The sequence below is a fragment of the Microcebus murinus genome, chromosome 18, assembly GCF_040939455.1.
Source record: "Microcebus murinus isolate Inina chromosome 18, M.murinus_Inina_mat1.0, whole genome shotgun sequence".
NCBI classification, from domain to species: Eukaryota; Metazoa; Chordata; class Mammalia; order Primates; family Cheirogaleidae; genus Microcebus; species Microcebus murinus.
Window position 1 is genome coordinate 45,184,235 of NC_134121.1, and position 17,514 is coordinate 45,201,748.

General features: G+C 48.2%; 1 protein-coding gene and 2 pseudogenes across 3 annotated transcripts in view; 1 reads left to right on the top strand and 2 right to left on the bottom strand.

The window, feature by feature from the left end:
• The window catches only part of HDAC5 (histone deacetylase 5), a 36,846-nt gene extending 34,414 nt beyond the window's left edge, over positions 1–2,432 (bottom strand). For all 3 annotated transcript variants that reach the window (XM_012786688.2, XM_012786686.2, XM_020280801.2), the window contains exon 1: positions 2,291–2,432. The gene's annotated coding sequence lies outside the window, so the exon portion shown is untranslated. The remainder of the gene's footprint in view (positions 1–2,290) is intronic.
• Positions 2,433–7,369: 4,937 nt separating this feature from the next.
• On the top strand, positions 7,370–7,461 carry LOC142862363 (uncharacterized; annotated as a pseudogene).
• A 4,738-nt stretch (positions 7,462–12,199) lies between these two features.
• On the bottom strand, positions 12,200–12,958 carry LOC105883513 (large ribosomal subunit protein eL27-like; annotated as a pseudogene).
• Positions 12,959–17,514: the final 4,556 nt, after the last annotated feature.

Consider the following 17,514-nt stretch of genomic DNA (forward strand, 5'->3'; position numbering starts at 1 on the left):
GAGGCAGAGGGCAAAAGACGGGGGTCTGTTTGCCCTAAAACCTCAAGTAGAATGATACCCCCTCCCCAGCACTACAAGACAGGGTCCCCATTCAAGAAAGGGCTGGGGCTGGGGTGAGGTAGGGTGGGGGAGAAGAAAGGCAGAGAAAGTTTAATTAGCCAAAGTTGGCTACAATAGGCCCCCTCACGGGCTGCATCAGGTTTTCATTCATGAGCAAGCTACAGTGCTCCAAAAATGCCAAGAACCGCCCCCCCTCGCTGTCTCTCCCTCAGCCCCCCCCACCAACAGGAGTGCGTCCTCTAGCAGGCTGGCTGAGCCTGATGCCGTGTTCCAGACATCCCTCCTCAAAGGGATGTGAGTAGGAAGAATTAATTATTAAAGAGCAGCTGGTACTTCAGCACTGACTGCACTACCCCCAGCTCCTATAGCTGATCTCCCCTCCCCTGCTATGCAGAAACACACAGGACCCTCCCCATTCCCAGGCCCCATTTCTAAACACACAGCTAAGATGCCACCCCTTGGGAAAGGAAAGCAAACCTTTGTCTCTGTAGCTACTTGGGGTGGGTGGGGCGTGTGATACTGCTCCCCCCACTCGAAATTAAACGATCCAGCCAAAGTAGGAGGATATATTGGGGGAGAAGGGGAAGCTGACACAGAGCTCACATTTCCTTCATCCTTGCCCCCAAGTAACCTGTACCTAGAATCTGTCCCTCTAGCCCCTGGTGTGCATACATTGTCAGGACAGAGTGGAGAGGGCTGGGGGCCCACTCTTCTAACTCAGAGAGACCCTATCTGCCTTATCAAGACAGCCAGATCCAAGTTCAAATGAAGAGAGAGCAAAGAGGGGATTCAAGAAAAGGAGAAGGAGGCAAACCAAGATCTCCCCAAGCTTTGTGCTGAGGGAGGGAGAGGCAGGAGGAAAGACTGGAATGAAGACGCAGGCAGCCCCCAACATGGCTCACCATCCCCAGCCCTGCCCAGCAGCTCAATAGCCAGCATCGGCACAGGGGCCCTGGTGCCTGGGACTTGGGAGACTGAAGACACTCCCTGCGTACATCCTCTGAACCTAAGAGAAGACCCAGGACAGGACCCAGACCCCAGCTCCAATCCTGCAAGGCAACCTGACCAGGGGGCCCTCTGGCTAAGACTCCTGGATCTCCCATCCCCTGCCTCCTTTTGTTCCTATGATCTGGCTCCATCTTCCCCTCCCAGTTGGACCCTGAACCAAATCACCAACAACAAGAACCCCCTCAAGCTCCAAAGCTAATTCTGAGTCCCAGAAGCATGATGATCACTGACTGAGTGATGGGTTCCTTTTGCATCCCCCAAAAGCAACTGCAGCTACTACCCTTCCTCTTTAGGGACACACCTCATCTCAGAAGGCCAAAGGCAGGGGTATCAAGTGGTCACCTCCTCCCCCAAATGAAGCATCCCACCTCCCCACTCTGCCTCCCCCCTCCCAGGCTCTCAGATTAATTATCACGCAGCCAGTTCTCATCTTCCCCAGGGCCCCAGAGAAGGGTGGGGTACAGAAGCCTACTCCCCCCAAGTTAGCAAGCCACTGGCAGTGCCCCCACCTCTAAGATAAAGATCCAGAATGAAAAATGGGGGGCATCCACCCCAGGAAAGAAGAGGGTGGGGGAGAAGTTCCATTTCATCTCCCAGCTCTCTCTCCCTGGCTCTGGGGTGTCAGACAGGAGAACAGGATGGGAACAAACGCAGCAACGCCTCACGGAGGAGGGGGTGAGAATAATGGGAGAGAGAAGTAAGGTGGGCTCCGCAGTACCCCTCCTCATGCACGGAAGTCAAGGACATAAAATAAGATGCGTTCTTAGCTACGGGGAGAAGCGCTGTGGGTGGGCAGCGCCTCTCACCTCAGAGTACCAAGAAAGGGGTGTCCAGCTAAGAGGGGTCTGCAAGGAATCCGGGCGCAGGGCTCAAATCGCTCCGCAACGCAACATGCGCCGCCGGGGAGGGGGCAAATCATACAGCCCGGTCGGTCTCCAGGCTATTTGGGGGCGCGGGGAGCGGGAAGGCGGGCCCCTCCCCTACCTGCAGGGAAGGCGCCCCTGCATGGGAGGGGCGGGAAGGGACGCGCGCAGTAACCCCGAGGCTCGGCTCCCGGGCTGGCGATGATCCCGGGGGGTGCCGCCTGGCACTCGGGCGCCGAGAGGAAGGAAGGGGGGCGCGCTCGCGGGGAGCCAGCGGGCAGGACGGCAGGAGAAGGGGGCGCCACCTTGGGTCCCGGGGGCCGGGGGGGATGGGATCTGGGCTGCTGCGGCGCGCTCACCCCCAGCGGCTCGAGCTCCGGCTTCGCGGGCGGCGGCGGCAGCAGCGGCGGCGGCAGCAGCGGCAGCGCCTCCTCGACGGCTCCTCCATCTTTGCGGCGGCTCCTCCGGCTCCGCTCGCCGCCGCCACCAACAACAACATTCGGAGACGTCACTCCCATCACGTGACCCAGCCCGGAGCTAAAAATAGACCCAGACCCCCCCCCCCCAGCCACCACCAACCCCTCCCCTCCTTTCGGCCCTCCCCGCCGGGCGGGGCCAGCAGCGCCACCGTGACAGCTTCTTAAAGGGCCGGTACCCAGCAAAGGGTTGGGCTGGGGAGGGGGTGGAAGGGAAAGGTTCTTAGCCAGCGAGTAGTAGTGACAGGAGCGTTGCAGGGGCTGGGTCTGGTTGCTGGGGCTCGGCCTTTGGGATATACGCCTTTCCTCCCTGCGCTTCCTGGACTTCCATTTCAAACTGTGGATGGTGCAATCATTGCTTGCCGAAGCAACTCCCTAACACGCCTTCGCGCGGTGGGAGAGGGGAACTGGGGACAGATTCCCAGGGGCTGAGAGGGCCACCGAAGCCCCTGCTATGGGACCAGGCTGGGGTGCATGGCTCGCACACATCTCAAACCCACCAGGCCTGACCGCACACACTGCATCCGTGCCAGAGAAAGAAAAGCCTGGGTAAGGCTAAGTTATGATTGTAACAGTCTGAGGTCTTCAAAAGGACAGACCAGGAGCCAGAAAGACTCTGGCCCCTGACTTTGGTGCCATCCTATGTACAGCTACCTTTGACACAGTATGAGCATGTGTGATTAAACATAGTTTGTCAATGACCCAGCAATTCCACCAACAAAAATATCTTCTAAGGAAATAAACATTATTGTGTTCAAAAATGAGCAGACAAGAAAAGAGATTGTTTATAATGATGTGAAAATTTGGAAACAACCTAAATATCCATCAATAGGGGATTGTCCAATAAACTGGGGGACGTCCATTCAGTGGAACACCATTCAGACATGAAAATTTGTAAAGGTCTCTACTGACCTGAAAAGATGCCCATGATATTGTTTTCTCAAAAATCAAGAAACAAACAAATATTACTGAATTGTTCCATTATTGTACACAACAAACTAGATTCATATGTCTGAGTGTGTAAGTATGTTAAAAAGCCTAGAAGAATATAAACCAAAATGTCTTTACTTTATTGCCTCTTTCTATATAGCTGAAATTTTGCAACAATTATATATTACTTGCTAATCGGAGAAAATAAAAATATATAACTTTTTTATAATAAATGATAAAAATTCTTCCTACTAAGTATCTCATTAATCTGTCCATTCCTATCTATCTCCATCCCCGCACCCTTTTCTAAATCAAATCACCCCTCACCTAAGATACTTTAGCTGTCCCCTTAACCCATCCACTTCCTATATCCATTCCAGCCTTCTGGCAAAGCCAGAGTGACCTTTTTAGAATCTAATCTAATCTAATGAAGAAAGAGCTTAAAACCTTTCAGATTTTGTCACTGAAATCTGTAACTGGCCCAGAAAAGTGGTTTTCAAACTTTCAAGGATACTTATAAAAAACCCAAGGAACATATCCAAAATGCTAATTCTTGGATCCCACTCCCAGAGCTCCTTTTATTCAGTGTAAATGAGGCCCAGAAATCTTCATTTTTTTTTTTCTTAAGAGAACAGGATCTTTCAATATTGCCCAGGCTGGACTTGAACTCCTGGGCTCAAGTGATTCTCCCACTTCAGCCTCCTGAGTAGCTAGGACTACAGGTGTGTGCCATGGCACCACCAAAATCTTTATTTTAAAAAAGTACCCCAGGGGATTTTGCTGCAGCTAGTTCTCTCCTCATATTTGGGAAAACCAGCCAAAACTTTCTACATAATCTGGTCCCTGCCTACCTCACTTCTCTTCCTTTAGCTCTCTGTACTCCTGCCATGTGGCTTTCTCTCATGTCCTTGAGCAATGTGTTCTTTGCTCTTTAGGGCCTTTGCACAGGCTGTTTTTTCCTCTCTGGGATGTCCCCTTCCCCTCTTCTCCTAGCCTGGCTAAGTCCTACTTATCCATCAGGGCTCAATTAAATATCACTGAAAGAGGTTTTTCTTGGTCCTTTAATTAAATTAAATCCCCTTATATATGTTTTCATTAATCCGGATACAATTTGTAAATATATATATATATATTTATGGTATTATTGGTTCAGTATCTGTGTCTTCCCCTAAACTACAAGTTTCTTGAGCATAGAAATTACACATCTCCCAGCACAGTGCCTGTAACACAAAAGACTTAATGAACATTTGTTAAATGAAATGAATGAGTGTTAAAATACTAAACAAAGGTGAGCATTTTCTGACTGGACAATGGACTCTGAGCAGAAAGAACGCCCTCATGCAGTCATCCCACATCATTCTAAGACAGGGGTCCTCTTACTTCCTTCCTATAATGGTACTGCCACCCATTTGTTATTACTCTTGCACAATCTTTTTTTTTGAGTGAGACAGAGTCTCACTCTGTCATCTGGGCTAAAGTGCCGTTGCATCAGCCTAGCTCACTGCAACCTCAAACTTCTGGGCTCAAACGATCCTCCTGCCTCAGCCTCCTGAGTAGCTGGGATTACTGGCCCCACTAATTTTAGTAGAGAAAGGGTCTCGCTCTTGCTGAGGCTGGTCTCAAACTCCTGAGCTCAAGTAACCCTCCCGCCTAAGCCTCCTAAAGTGCTAGGATTACAGGAGTCAGCCACCCCGCCCGGCCATTCTTGCACAATCTTATGATGTCTCTTGGCAGTTGGGTTGGGTTGGGTTGGGATTTTGCTTTCTCAGTGCATAGTTTTGCCTCCTCAAACAGATCATGAACCACTTAGGAAAAGGGGAAAGGCCATAGATCTTTTTGCCTTTCCAGCACTTAGCACATCACCTCACACATAGCAGGTACTCAATAAAGGTTTGGGGACTGGGCGGGTGGTTCACACCTGTAATCCTAGCACTCTGGGAGGCCAAGGTGGGAGGATCACTCGAGATCAGGAATTCAAGACCAGCCTGAGCAAGAGCGAGACCCCATCTCTACTAAAAATAGAAAGAAATTAATTGGCCAACTAAAAATACATAGAAAAAATTAGCCAGGCATGGTAGCACATGTCTGTAGTCCCAGCTTCTCGAGAGGCTGAGGTAAGAGGATTGCTTAAGCCCAGGAGTTTGAGGTTGCTGTGAGCTAGGCTGATGCCATGGCAGTCTAGCCAGGGCAACAGAGCGAGACTTTGTCTCAAAAAAAAAAAAAAAAAGGTTTGGGGACATTGGAAGATTCCAGAATCTCCTCTCTGGGGATCTCAACATGGGAAAAGGATCTCCCTATCTGGTATAGCAGATGATTGTTAATAACTGTCTCATGGAGCATCTTGGCTAGGCACTTCCCATTCCACAGTTGAGGGAACTAGGTCTCAGAGTATCTATAGAATTACCCAAAATTACAGCATTTATACAGGCAAGAACCAGGATTCAAACCCAGATCTCTCTGTCCCCCCACATACAAAGAACAGGGCTGGTGGAGGGCTCCCAAGCCCAGAGCTCTAGCCTTCTTCTCTAGAGGTCTCTGAGATTATTGACTCAGTCTCCCTGTGACCAAATGGCCCAGAAATTACAAGAATTTACCATATGAGGCGCTGATGAGTCTTCAGATTTCCCCTTCTCAGGTGAGTGAAAGCTAAATAATTCAGCATTAGTTCTACATGTTTCTTGAGTGCCTGCAGTAGGGGCTGGGGATAGAGAGATGATTTTGCCTTTAATGAGATTCAAGTTCCATATAGGGAATAGAACTGTCTTTTGTTATAAGTCCTAAAGTTAGGCAGAACCCTTGCCAGGACCATTCACTATGGAAACAGAGTTCAGAGGGCTGTCTCCTTAACCACTACCTCAGTTTCCCAATGTAGACTAAGCGTACAGATGGGATCTAGAAGCTGACTGGGGAACGTCTGACCCTGTGAACCCACGGTGAATTTGGCCTCTTGGTAGAAGGAACTAAATCTCAGGAGAGAGCCAGGCATTTAACCTGTAGCCTGACAGATGGCAGCACGACTGGACTTTGGAAAGGTGTTGAGGAAGGAACGGGGAGTGGTGAGCAACACTGCTAGGGGCTCTGGGAGTCGCTACTCCTAACTGGAATCATGAGAAATGTCCTGGCCAATACTTGGAGCAAGAGATAGAGCAAACTTCCTGCTTAATGGACACCGCTGAACTGACAGCTAGCACCCACCTCCTGCAAACCCCTTCTCACCCAGGAACCATGCCCTCCCCTCCACAGCCCAGAATTTCTCCTGGGTGGAAATCCTCAGATTCCCGGGTAGGATTCCAGAGGCTCTGGGAAGGCTCTGGCCAGCGGGGCCATACTTAAGTGGCTCATACTTAAGTGGCTGGGTTGGAAATAGTCCAGTTCTGCTTAAATACAGCCTCGGGCAGAAAATAATATGGAACAAGGAAGAACTGAGCTGATAAATGCAAGCAATAAGCATTTATCAGATATTTACCATAGACAGTATGTATTCTTTAAAGCTTTCATCAATTACCAAAAGTGTCTTGCTCACAAAAGCATCTCATGTGTATTTCATTCGGAAAGAATTTATTGAGCATATTGAAAAGTTATGAGACCAGCACAATGCTAGGTACTGTGAAGACTGCAAAAAAAAGAAAAGGAGGAGGAGGAGGAGGAGAAAGGCTGAGGTGGGAGGACCACTTGAGCTCAGGAATTCAAGGCTGTAGTGTGCTATGACCACACCTGTGAATAGCCACTGCACTCCAGCCTGGGCACCATAGCAAGACTTTAAAAAAAATTTTTTTTAATTAAAAAAGAAGAAAACAGGACAGGACAAGAGGTGAGAAAACCTGGGTCCTAGAGTTAGGGACAACTCCATCCTGGTATGCTGTCAGATTAGTTATTTCCCCTCAGGGTCTTGGTCTCCTTATCCAGGAAACAGGACTTGGACTTCTGTTCTCCAAGGTCCCTTTCAGTTCAGACACTCTGTGAGTCCCAAATTAAATATGGTGGCAGATAAGACAATGTCCATTATGGAGCTGGGCTTCACAGTTTAGGCCGATCCTTTTGTAGTTCTTAAGCATGATGATGAGGTGTTCATGCTTAAGTGTGAGATGTACCTCTCTCAAACTTTCTCAGCATGTTATAGGATGCTTAAGGCCTGCTCCTGCCCTTGGCTGTTTACAATGAGCTCAGGAGCCAGAATAGGGTTTATCTCAGGGCAAACAATCTGTGTGCCCCCAGGCACAAAGCAAAAGCATGTCATTGAGAGCTGAATTATGCAGAGTGTGATGAAAACTGCCCCTAGGATATCTGGGTTTGGTCCTACTCTCCGTGTGACCCAGGACAAATCCCTTCCTCTCTCTGGGCCTCTCTGTTATTATCTATACAATGAGAAGTTTGGCCTGAACGTCCTACGACCTTCCTTCCAGTTGGATTTTTCAACAAGGTGGTAAAGTTGAGAAGGAAGGATGGAAAAACAATAAAAACAATGTCTTCTGCCCCCCCCCATCCCCTTGAGGGAGAAGGAAATCAGTTTCAGTCCAGCATCCAGGACACAGTCATACTTGACTGTGATATTTGGGGAAAAAGTAAAGACAGGGGCCTTGGGCAAGCTACCAACCCTCTGGGCCTCAGTTTCCTCATCTGGAAAAGGGCATGGTTGGATGGTTGACTTCTAAGCATTTTTCCAGCTCTGCCAGGTAACTCTATTTCTAGAATTGTAGCTCAAGACAAAAAAACAAACAAAGAGGAGCTGGCTAGGGGCGAGAGGGCCTCAGCTGTGCCTACCTAGCCCCTGACATCTGTCCCTTCTCAGGCCTCCTACTTCCTGCTTTCTGGCCTAGAGATGGGGAGCAGGCCACTGTCTTCTTACTCAGCAATGGCCAATCCTGGGGAAAGCCAGCACCATGGCTCCTAGAACAAGCTGTGAATTTGCTTAAAAATAAAGACTATTCTGGGTACAGCTGCCACTGTTTGTCATGGCACTTAAAAAAATAAAAGATTTTATATACATATATAGAAAGAAAGACAGACAGAGACAAGAGAGTAGAGAGCAGAGTGAAGCTGCCAATCAGTCTCCTAGTCTGCAGATTCTACACCCACCAAGAGGCTCCCTCAGCAACCAGCCACTTACTGAAGGACAGCAGGTGACCAGAAGGCCTGGGACATGGTACGAATCCCAGGACAAGGCTTCTCAGCCCATCTCCCTCCAGGGGCCTGGAGTGGCCCACATCAAGCCTTCTTTCCCCTCCAGCAGCAAGAAGAGCACAGGTTCGAGGGAGTGGTTGAGAAGGAAGTCTCTCCTCTCCCCACCTCCATGCTGAGACCTGGAACTGAGGCCCAGGATTTGCTGGACTCTATGGGGCTCCTTCCTGCCTGCTCAAGGGTCAAGGCCACATGAACACGACAGTGCAAGTGACAGCCATGGCCAGTCACATCCTACATGTCTACAGTTTCTTCCAGAATGTTCTCTCTGAGCAGAGCATTCAGGAGAATGTTGGGAGGGGACAGAGGATGCAAATGTACCTGTCCTTGAGGAGCTTTAGATCCTGTGGATGCTGCATGGCCACAAGAAGCAGGATGTAGCAGAGAGGAGCTCTGGAAGACACAGGCCAGCTCTGCCTGAGAAGTTCAGGCAAATCACGTGCCCGCTCTGAATCTCAGTTCCCCTCTGTGATTGGAGGACACTGTGATTCCAGAAGGCCCTCTCAGCCCTAAGGTCATGACACAATAGAGAATAATACTCAGTGGACTTACAAGCTACGTAGAGAGGTGTGGACTATTGGCCCACAAACTGGCCCAATTGTCTTCCCTCCAGCAAGCAGTCTTCAGTTAACATACAGCTTGCAGCTCTTATATCGTAAACATTTATCAATTAGGCCTGGCACAGTGGCTGACACCTGTAATCCTAACTCTCTGGGAGGCTGAGGCGGGAGGATTGCTTGAGGTCAGGAGTTTGAAACCAGCCTGAGCAAGAGCAAGACTATAAATAGCAAGAAATTAATTGGCCAACTAATATATATATAGAAAAAATTAGCCAGGCATGGTGGAACATGCCTGTAGTCCCAGCTACTCGGGAGGCTGAGGCAGTAGGATTGCTTGAGCCCAGGAGTTTGAGGTTGCTGTGAGCTAGGGTGATGCCATGGCACTCACTCTAGCCTGGGCAACAAAGCAAGACTATGTCTCAAAAAAAAAAAAACATTTATCAAGCGACTTCCTTTTGAAAGGTTCTGTCTTAGGCTAGGCAGATGGCACACACCTATAACCCTAGCCCTTTTAGAGGCCGAGGCAGGAGGATCACTTGAGGTCAGGAGTTTGAGACCAACCTGGGCAATATAGCAAGACCCGATCTCTACAAAAAATTGTAAAAATTACCTGGGCATGGTGGCATGCTCCTGTAAGTCCCAGGCTGACGCAGAAGGATCGCTTGAGCCCAGGAGTTCGAGGCTGCTATGAGCTCTGATTGCACCATTGCACTCTAGCCTGGGTGACAGAGTGAGACCTTATCTCAATAAATAAATAAATAAAACAAAAATTAATTAATTTTAAAAAAGAAAAGCCCTGTCACAACAACTGTACAAGGTAGATATGCAATGGAGACTCGGGGAGGTTAAGCAATCAGTAAGTGGCAGGGCCAGGGCAGACCCTAGACTCTCTGGTGCAGCACCAGTCGGGGGTGTCACCCAGGCAGGCAGAGACAGCCATGCGCATTTCTCCCAGGAACTCCCTGAGGTCCCAGGACACCCAAACAGGAAGTCCTCCATTCAGAGTGTCTGGGTGGAAGGCATGTCCCTTCATGCTCAAATAGCAGAGTTTCCAGCACATCTGTGAAGTCACATTTTTGCTCAGCACACAGGGCAGCAGACAAGGGACCTTACCTGCATCATTTCATTTAATCCTCCCAGAAACCCCTCAGGGTGGGCATCATCATTATTATTATTATTATCATCCCCACTTTTAAGATGAATGACCTAAAGCTCAGGAGACTTCAGGAACTTGCAAGAAGCCACAAATCCAGTAAATGAAGATGTAGGGTCTGACCCCAGGTTATCCGAGCCTAGAGCCTGATTTAATCAGTGGCTTAACCATGGGAGGGGGCTGCCTTTGTGGAAAGCATTTCAATAAGTTAAAGACCCAGATTGGAATGAGGTTCTGCCACTCACCAGTTGTGTGAGCTTGGGTAAATTTCCTTAATCTCTTGGATCTCTTTGTCCTCACCTGCGAAATGGCCAATGACAGCCTTGCTCTGGGTTGTTGGGGGATGACGTGGAGCCCTGTGTGAAGGGCTAGCATGGGGCATGGGAACGGGTAAGCCTCACCCCCACCTCCAGCCTTGGCCTTTCCATTCCCTGGCCTTCTGGCTCTGGCCACTCCCACTCGCCAAGCCCCCACTCACCTCCCACACCCATGCTTGTAATGACCCCTGTCCCCACCCTCTCTCACCTTGCTGTTTCTGTCACCTGGGCTCCCCACCCCATTCTCCCAGGCTTTGTAGAATCATGGTGGGGGTGGGGGTGGAGGTACAAGGCCAGATGTCCACCCACATGTCTGTTTCCCTACCCCAGGGATCCTGTAGGAGTAAGGAGTCCAGACTAGGGTTACCAGAATTACCAAAGAATTGATTTTGGCCGGGCATGGTGGCTCACACCTGTAATCCTAATACTCTGGGAGGCCGAGGTGGGAGGATTGCTTGAGCTCAGGAGTTTGAGACTAGCCTGAGCAAGAGCAAGACCCTGTCTCTACTATAAATAGAAAGAAATTAGCCAAACAACTAAAAATAGAAAAAATTAGCTGGGCATGGTGGCGTGTACCTGTAGTCCCAGCTACTCGGGAGCCTAATGCAGGAGGATCACTTGAGTGTAGGAGTTTGAGGTTGCTGTGAGCTAGGCTGATGCCAGGGCACTCTAGCCCAGGGCAAGAGAGTGAGACTCTGTCTAAAAAAAAAGAAAAGAATTGATCCTATACCCTTACCCTCAAATCCTGTGTTTGTTTTAGGGCTCCTAGAAGCATGTCAGGTTGGAAGACTGATCTCGATGCCGACAGCCCAGCAAATGGCTTTTGTTTAAAAAAATTTTTTTTTAAATTTTTTTTATTTTGGCATATTATGGGGGTACAGATTTTAAGGTTTCAATAAATGCCCATTTCCCCCCTTCCCCCCAAAAGTCTGAGTCTCCATCATGACCATCCCCCAGATGGTGCACATCTCACTGTTTAAAAATTTTTAAACAACTTTATTTAAGTATAATTTATATAACATAAAATTTGCCCATTTTAAGTGTACAATTCAATAGTTTTTAGTAAATACACCAAGTTATACAACCATCACTATAATCCAGTTTTAGAACACCACAATAAAATGCCCATTTCCACTTAATTCCCATTACCGCCCCCACAAATGGTTTTTAAAACACTTAAGACATTAATTATTTTTTTCCACTGTAAAAAGTCATAAACTCTTATTGTAGAAATTCTGGAGGGAAAAATCAGAAAAGAAGAAAATAAAATCATTCTTAAATATATAATCCAACAAGAACAATTGTTACTAATTAGGTAAATACTTTTTTTTTTTTTTTTTTTTGAGACAGAATCTCCCTCTGTCGCCTGGGCTAGAGTGCCATGGTGTCATCATAATTCACCACAACCTCAAATTCCTGGGCTCAAGTGATCCTCCTGCCTCAGCCTTCCGAGTAGCTGGGATGGGGTCTTGCTCTTGCTCAGGCTGGTCTGGAACTCCTGACCTCAAGGGATCCTCCTGCCTTGGCCTCCCAGAGTGCTGGGTATTCAATCCTCTTTTGATGGACATGTGGATTGTTTCCAATTTTTCAGATTTATTTATTTATTTTTGTGGGGATTTTTGGAAATATTCTTAATGACTGAAACACAAAACACTTAAAACCACAATTTCTGGAAGAACTACTTAGTCTTGCTGGTCTCATACCTCTCTTCAAACTTGACCTTGGCCTCCCATTGGGCCTTGAGTTTAAGAGCAGGGTCTCTGAAGATATCCTTCTTTTTTTTTTTTTTTTGAGACAGAGTCTCACTTTTTGCCCAGGCTAGAGTGAGTGCTGTGGCGTCAGCCTAGCTCACAGCAACCTCAATCTCCTGGGCTCAAGCAATCCTCCTGCCTCAGCCTCTCAAGTAGCTGGGACTACAGGCATGCGCCACCATGCCTGGCTAATTTTTTCTATATATATATTAGTTGGCCAATTAATTTCTTTCTATTTATAGTAGAGACGGGGTCTCGCTCTTGCTCAGGCTGGTTTCGAACCCCTGACCTTGAGCGATCCTCCCGCCTCGGCCTCCCAGAGTGCTAGGATTACAGGCGTGAGCCACTGTGCCTGGCCAACACATCCTTCTTGATGACAGTTTGTCCAAGGGTATATCCACAGAATATCTTGTGGGCATGAGGTGATTGCAGTTATAAACTTTCACAAAAGACGTGATCTTTGATCACTTGGTGATCTTATTCTTGCCCATAGCAGCTTTCACTTTGTGGGGATAGCAATCAATTCCAGCCACCAGAGCATGGCTGTAGGGACAGTATGAGGTGCCATCATCAATGATCTTCACGATGATGGTGGCTTTCTGTCAGGTGTAGCATCCAGCCAGGACCAGCACCACTTTTCTAGGTTTTATAAACTTGCCCATTTTGATGGCAACCAGCAGAGCCTACAGCAGAAAACTCACAGTTCTAAATAATGCTGTGATGTACATTCTTATAGCTAAATCTTGGCTCACATCAATTGCTGTATTATTTTCTTAGGATACATGTTTAGAAGTGAAGCCTTTTCAAAGGGCCTACACATTTTTTAAGCCATTTGAGGGTATTTTCAGGAAGGAATACCACCATGGGACCCAGTTGTCCACGTCAGAAGCCTCAGGTAATGCTAAGTCCAAAGGGAGAAGAAGACTGACTGATGAAGGGGTTGGGGGGGCTGTCCCCAAGCAGGTGTATGTGGAGGAGAGAAGCTACCAGGCTCTAAGATTGTCAGGCACTGAGGAGATACTGTGTGGGACATCCCTGGAAACCAGAGGAATAGTCTTGCCTGCTCCTTACCCCCGCTCCCCACCCCTACTCCCCACCAGCCACAGGTGCTCCAGGCAGCACCCTAGCAACTCCTTTCCTGCTGCCTCCATGTTTGTCTTCATGCTCCTCCAAGCATGCTGGATGCCAGTCCCCTGGGATCTAGCCAGCTGCAACCTATCCTGAGCCCCGCCCCCCCCAGCCCTGAGTGGGTCAGCTTTGCTTTGGAAGCCTGACCCTGGCAACGCCCCCAACCCCCAGCCTTGGAGGAGGACCAACTGGGATAGGCTTGGGGAGGTGGGTGTTGGATGGGGGCGGAGAGGATAAAGAAGCCGAATGACTCCATCCTCAGGGAGATCTTGAGATGATTCACTTGCCACTGGAGAGGAGAGAGGGGCTGGGGGATGAATGGATTGCAAACCAGAGGGAGGGGCTGAGGAGAGGAGCTGGATTCGTCCGCGTCAGTTGCTTCAACAACATCTGCAGTGCGTGGGGTTGAGCGATCCCACCAGGGGCTTGGGGGGTAGGGCTGGGAGGCTGGCTGACGTTTGCTTCCCGCCTGCTGGGCTGGCCCTGAGCAGTTCATGAATGACTCACCTCATTGTCAGGCTGATTCAATGCTCCGCTGGGGACTTGGGGGGGGGCGCCCCCTCTGTACATTTCACACGCGCCTGCTCACAGGCGCACACGCGCGGGCGGGGCTTCAGTGGGTCTATTTACTTGTTGTGGTTGGGACAGGATGGATGGGCTTCCTGTGGTAAGAGGAAGGGGGATGCACACCACCTGGTGTGGGAGAACAGGCTTATGTTTCTGTCTATGGCATACCTGTGGCTACTTACATTTAAATCGATTAAAATTAAATACAATCAAAACTTCAGTTTCTTAGTTGCACTAGCCACATTTCAAGTGCTCAATAGCCACAGGCGGCTAGTGGCTACTCTATTGGACAGTGTAAATAGAAAACATTTCTATCGATATGCAGAAAGTTCTATTGGAAAGTGCCGGTTTACATCTGCTGGCTACACACTAACTCAGGATCCACAGCCTTCACACACACACAAAGCTGCACACACCAGTCCTCCACCCACGTATGCAGCACACAGCACACATTTAATTCCCCACACTCACTCAACATGCAACACCCACCCGCCAACACAACACTCTCAGTGTGTGTACACACTTCCTATCCAAATATGCCACTGTCCATGCCGAGGCAAATGTAAATATAAACACATGCATCATCACACTGGTTCGAATACAACTGTTCATTCGATAAAAATACAAATTAGGGTGAAATGTATTTGTAAATATGCCTAAATAGATAAAAAGCCAAGCCAGGTGCTTCCCATAACAATTCCCAGCACGTTTGCAAACTCAAGTAGGGGGGAAGAGAACCCCCATTTGTTGAAGCCCTGTCAATGTGCTTTGCATGGAGTTTGCCATTTTAATGCATTAACTCATTTAAGTTCATAATGTGGGGGGAAGAGGTATTATTCTTTTCTCAGAGATGAGGCACCTAAGATTCAGAGAGAGGTAATGTAACTTACTCAAGGTCACACAGCCAGTTAGCAGCAGAGTTAAATATGAACTAAGGTTTGTCTAACTCCATAGCCAATGCACTGCACTGCCTCCAAACTTAAACACACACACACACACACACACACACTCTCTCTCTCCAGGTGTGCCCTCATTTATACCTAAGAAAGTAAAGCTCCTCACCTAGCAATGCAGGTGTGTTTGTGGAAGTTAGCATGGAGTTGCACAGACTCATTCACACTCCCTCCTGACAAATGGCATTAAGTCCTTCAACAATGCTTGCTGAGTGTCTTCAGTGTGTCAGGTGCTGGTTCTCAAAGGTGAAAAGCCAGTCTTGTCCTGAAGGAGTTGGAGGTCCAGCAGGGAGGTGTGAAGGGAACTTAAAGACAATATAGGGCACACAATAGGGCTAAAATGGAGGTAGGCCCCAAATGCAGGGAACCAAAGGGAAGGAAACCCAAGGCAGTTAAAGAAGGCTTCTTGGAGGAGGCACCAAGTGAGCTGGTGCCTAAAGAATGAAAGGAGTGGAAAGGGATTGGTGCTGATTGGGAGGCTGGTTGAGAGACAAGATAAAGCAGGGAGGCAGATGGCAGAGCACTGCAGGCCCTGGGGATTTTACATGTCATCCTTCAACCACTGGGGAGGGATTGAATTTTTACAGTGAAAAATAGGATGCCCTTTGCATGTTAGAAAGAATGAACATTAGATATCAAAAGTCAAGGCTTAATTTTAAAAAGTAAAAAAAAAAAAAAAAAAAAGAAAGAAAGAATGAACAAAAGGAAGAAGAACTTGGACTAGGGAGACCATGCAGAAGGCTAGTGCAATAGACCTGGCAGGAGCTGGCAAGGCCTGTAATAAGAATACAGCCTGTAATAAGAGCACTGTCCTAGGTGCTGGGGATACAAACGCATCTGGAGAAGATGAGGGATTGGGGTTAGGGAGGAGTAGTGTGTAGCCTGTTCCTGAGACAGAGCAAAGCAATAGCCTTCTGACCCATTAAAATATGATGAATGCTATGAATTCCCTCTCAGAACAAGGCACATGTGCATTGCATAGGCGCATGATATTTTGCACATTATCACAGGGCTCTTATATATTCCCTGAAGCTGCAGGTTACAAACCGAGTTCCTTGGAATTATAAGAAGCAAAACAACATAGTATTCAAGCCTGTGGATGCTGAAGTCAGACAGCCTGATTGACAATCTCAGCCGTACCACCTCTTAGCTCTGTGAGCTTGGGTAAGATACTGACCCTAAAACTGTACTGGCACACAGAAAGTACACAGGAAGTATTGGCTATTATTATTATGGGTTAAATCAGAGTGCTATTGAGGCTCCTTCATGTCACCCACTCCCTTTTTTTTGAGATAGAGTGTCACTCTGTTGCCTGGGCTAGAGTGCCGTGGTGTCAGCCTAGCTCACAGCAACCTCCAACTCCTGGGCTCAAGCAATCCTCCTGTCTCAGCCTCCCAAGTAGCTGGGATTACAGGCATGCGCCACCATGCCCGGCTAATTTTTTCTATATATTTTTAGTTGGCCAATTAATTTCTTTCCATTTTTAATAGAGACGGGATCTCACTCTTGGTCAGACTGGTCTCAAACTCCTGACCTCAAAGGATCCTCTCTCCTCGGCCTCCTAGAGTGCTAGGATTACAGGCGTGAACCACCACACCCAGCCTCACCCAATTCCTTTTGTACCCCACTTCACAGCCAGGAATCTGGTGTCTTTTGATGTAGGTCTTCCTGCCCAAGGCCCAGCACTCACTTTTTCTATTTCCTGAACTCACCCCTTCCTTTATGGTCTGAGCCACCATTTTCCTCAAATCTGATCATTAAAGAGATAAGCCTGCTAACCTCTCTTCTAAGAGGAGGGAGAAAAGGACCTAGGCATCATCACCATGGAGACTAGCTCTTTTCATTTCCCTTGAGATGACAGTGCTAGAAAGAAAAGGATATTCGATCTGAGGGGACCCTCCAGCATGGGGGTCCTTACCAACTCTAAAATCACAAATTCCCCTTTCTAAAATGTTCCAGTTCCACTGCAACACTCCTCCTCCCACATCCAGGTTCTAACAGGAGTTGAGGGCAGCAGGTGACAAAGGCAGAGGACACGTTCATTTAACTTAGAAAAGTGACGGAGGAGAAAGCATGGGATTTCTAAGCAGAATATCCACCACTAAGTGACTGTGTGACCATGAGGGAGTCCTTTCCCCCTCTGGGCCTCAGTTTCCTAATCTATAAAGTAATACTTGTCCCTCATCCTTCATAAGATCTTTGTGAAAACAAAAATGAACAGCTGGTTAAATTGGAAGCTGCAAACTATAGTATGATAGTGTGGGTAGGAGTTATTGTTATTATTCTTGGCCTTGGTCATCTCCCTTTAGCTGGAGCTGATAGAACCCATAAACAGGATTATGGGGAGCCCTGAAACAGGATCTCCTGGGACTACCCAGGGCTGGGCAGGACGAGCTGTGTCTGGGATGCCTGTGAGGCAAGGAGGCCTGTATTTGACAGGGTTTGGGCTTTGTCCCCTAGCTCAGAAGCACAGAGGACTTGAGGGAATCCCTAACTTGCAACCCAGAGTTGGTAGTCTGGGTTCTCCCTCCCCTCGCCATTCTGGCCTCCCTTTTGACATAGGACAGGCA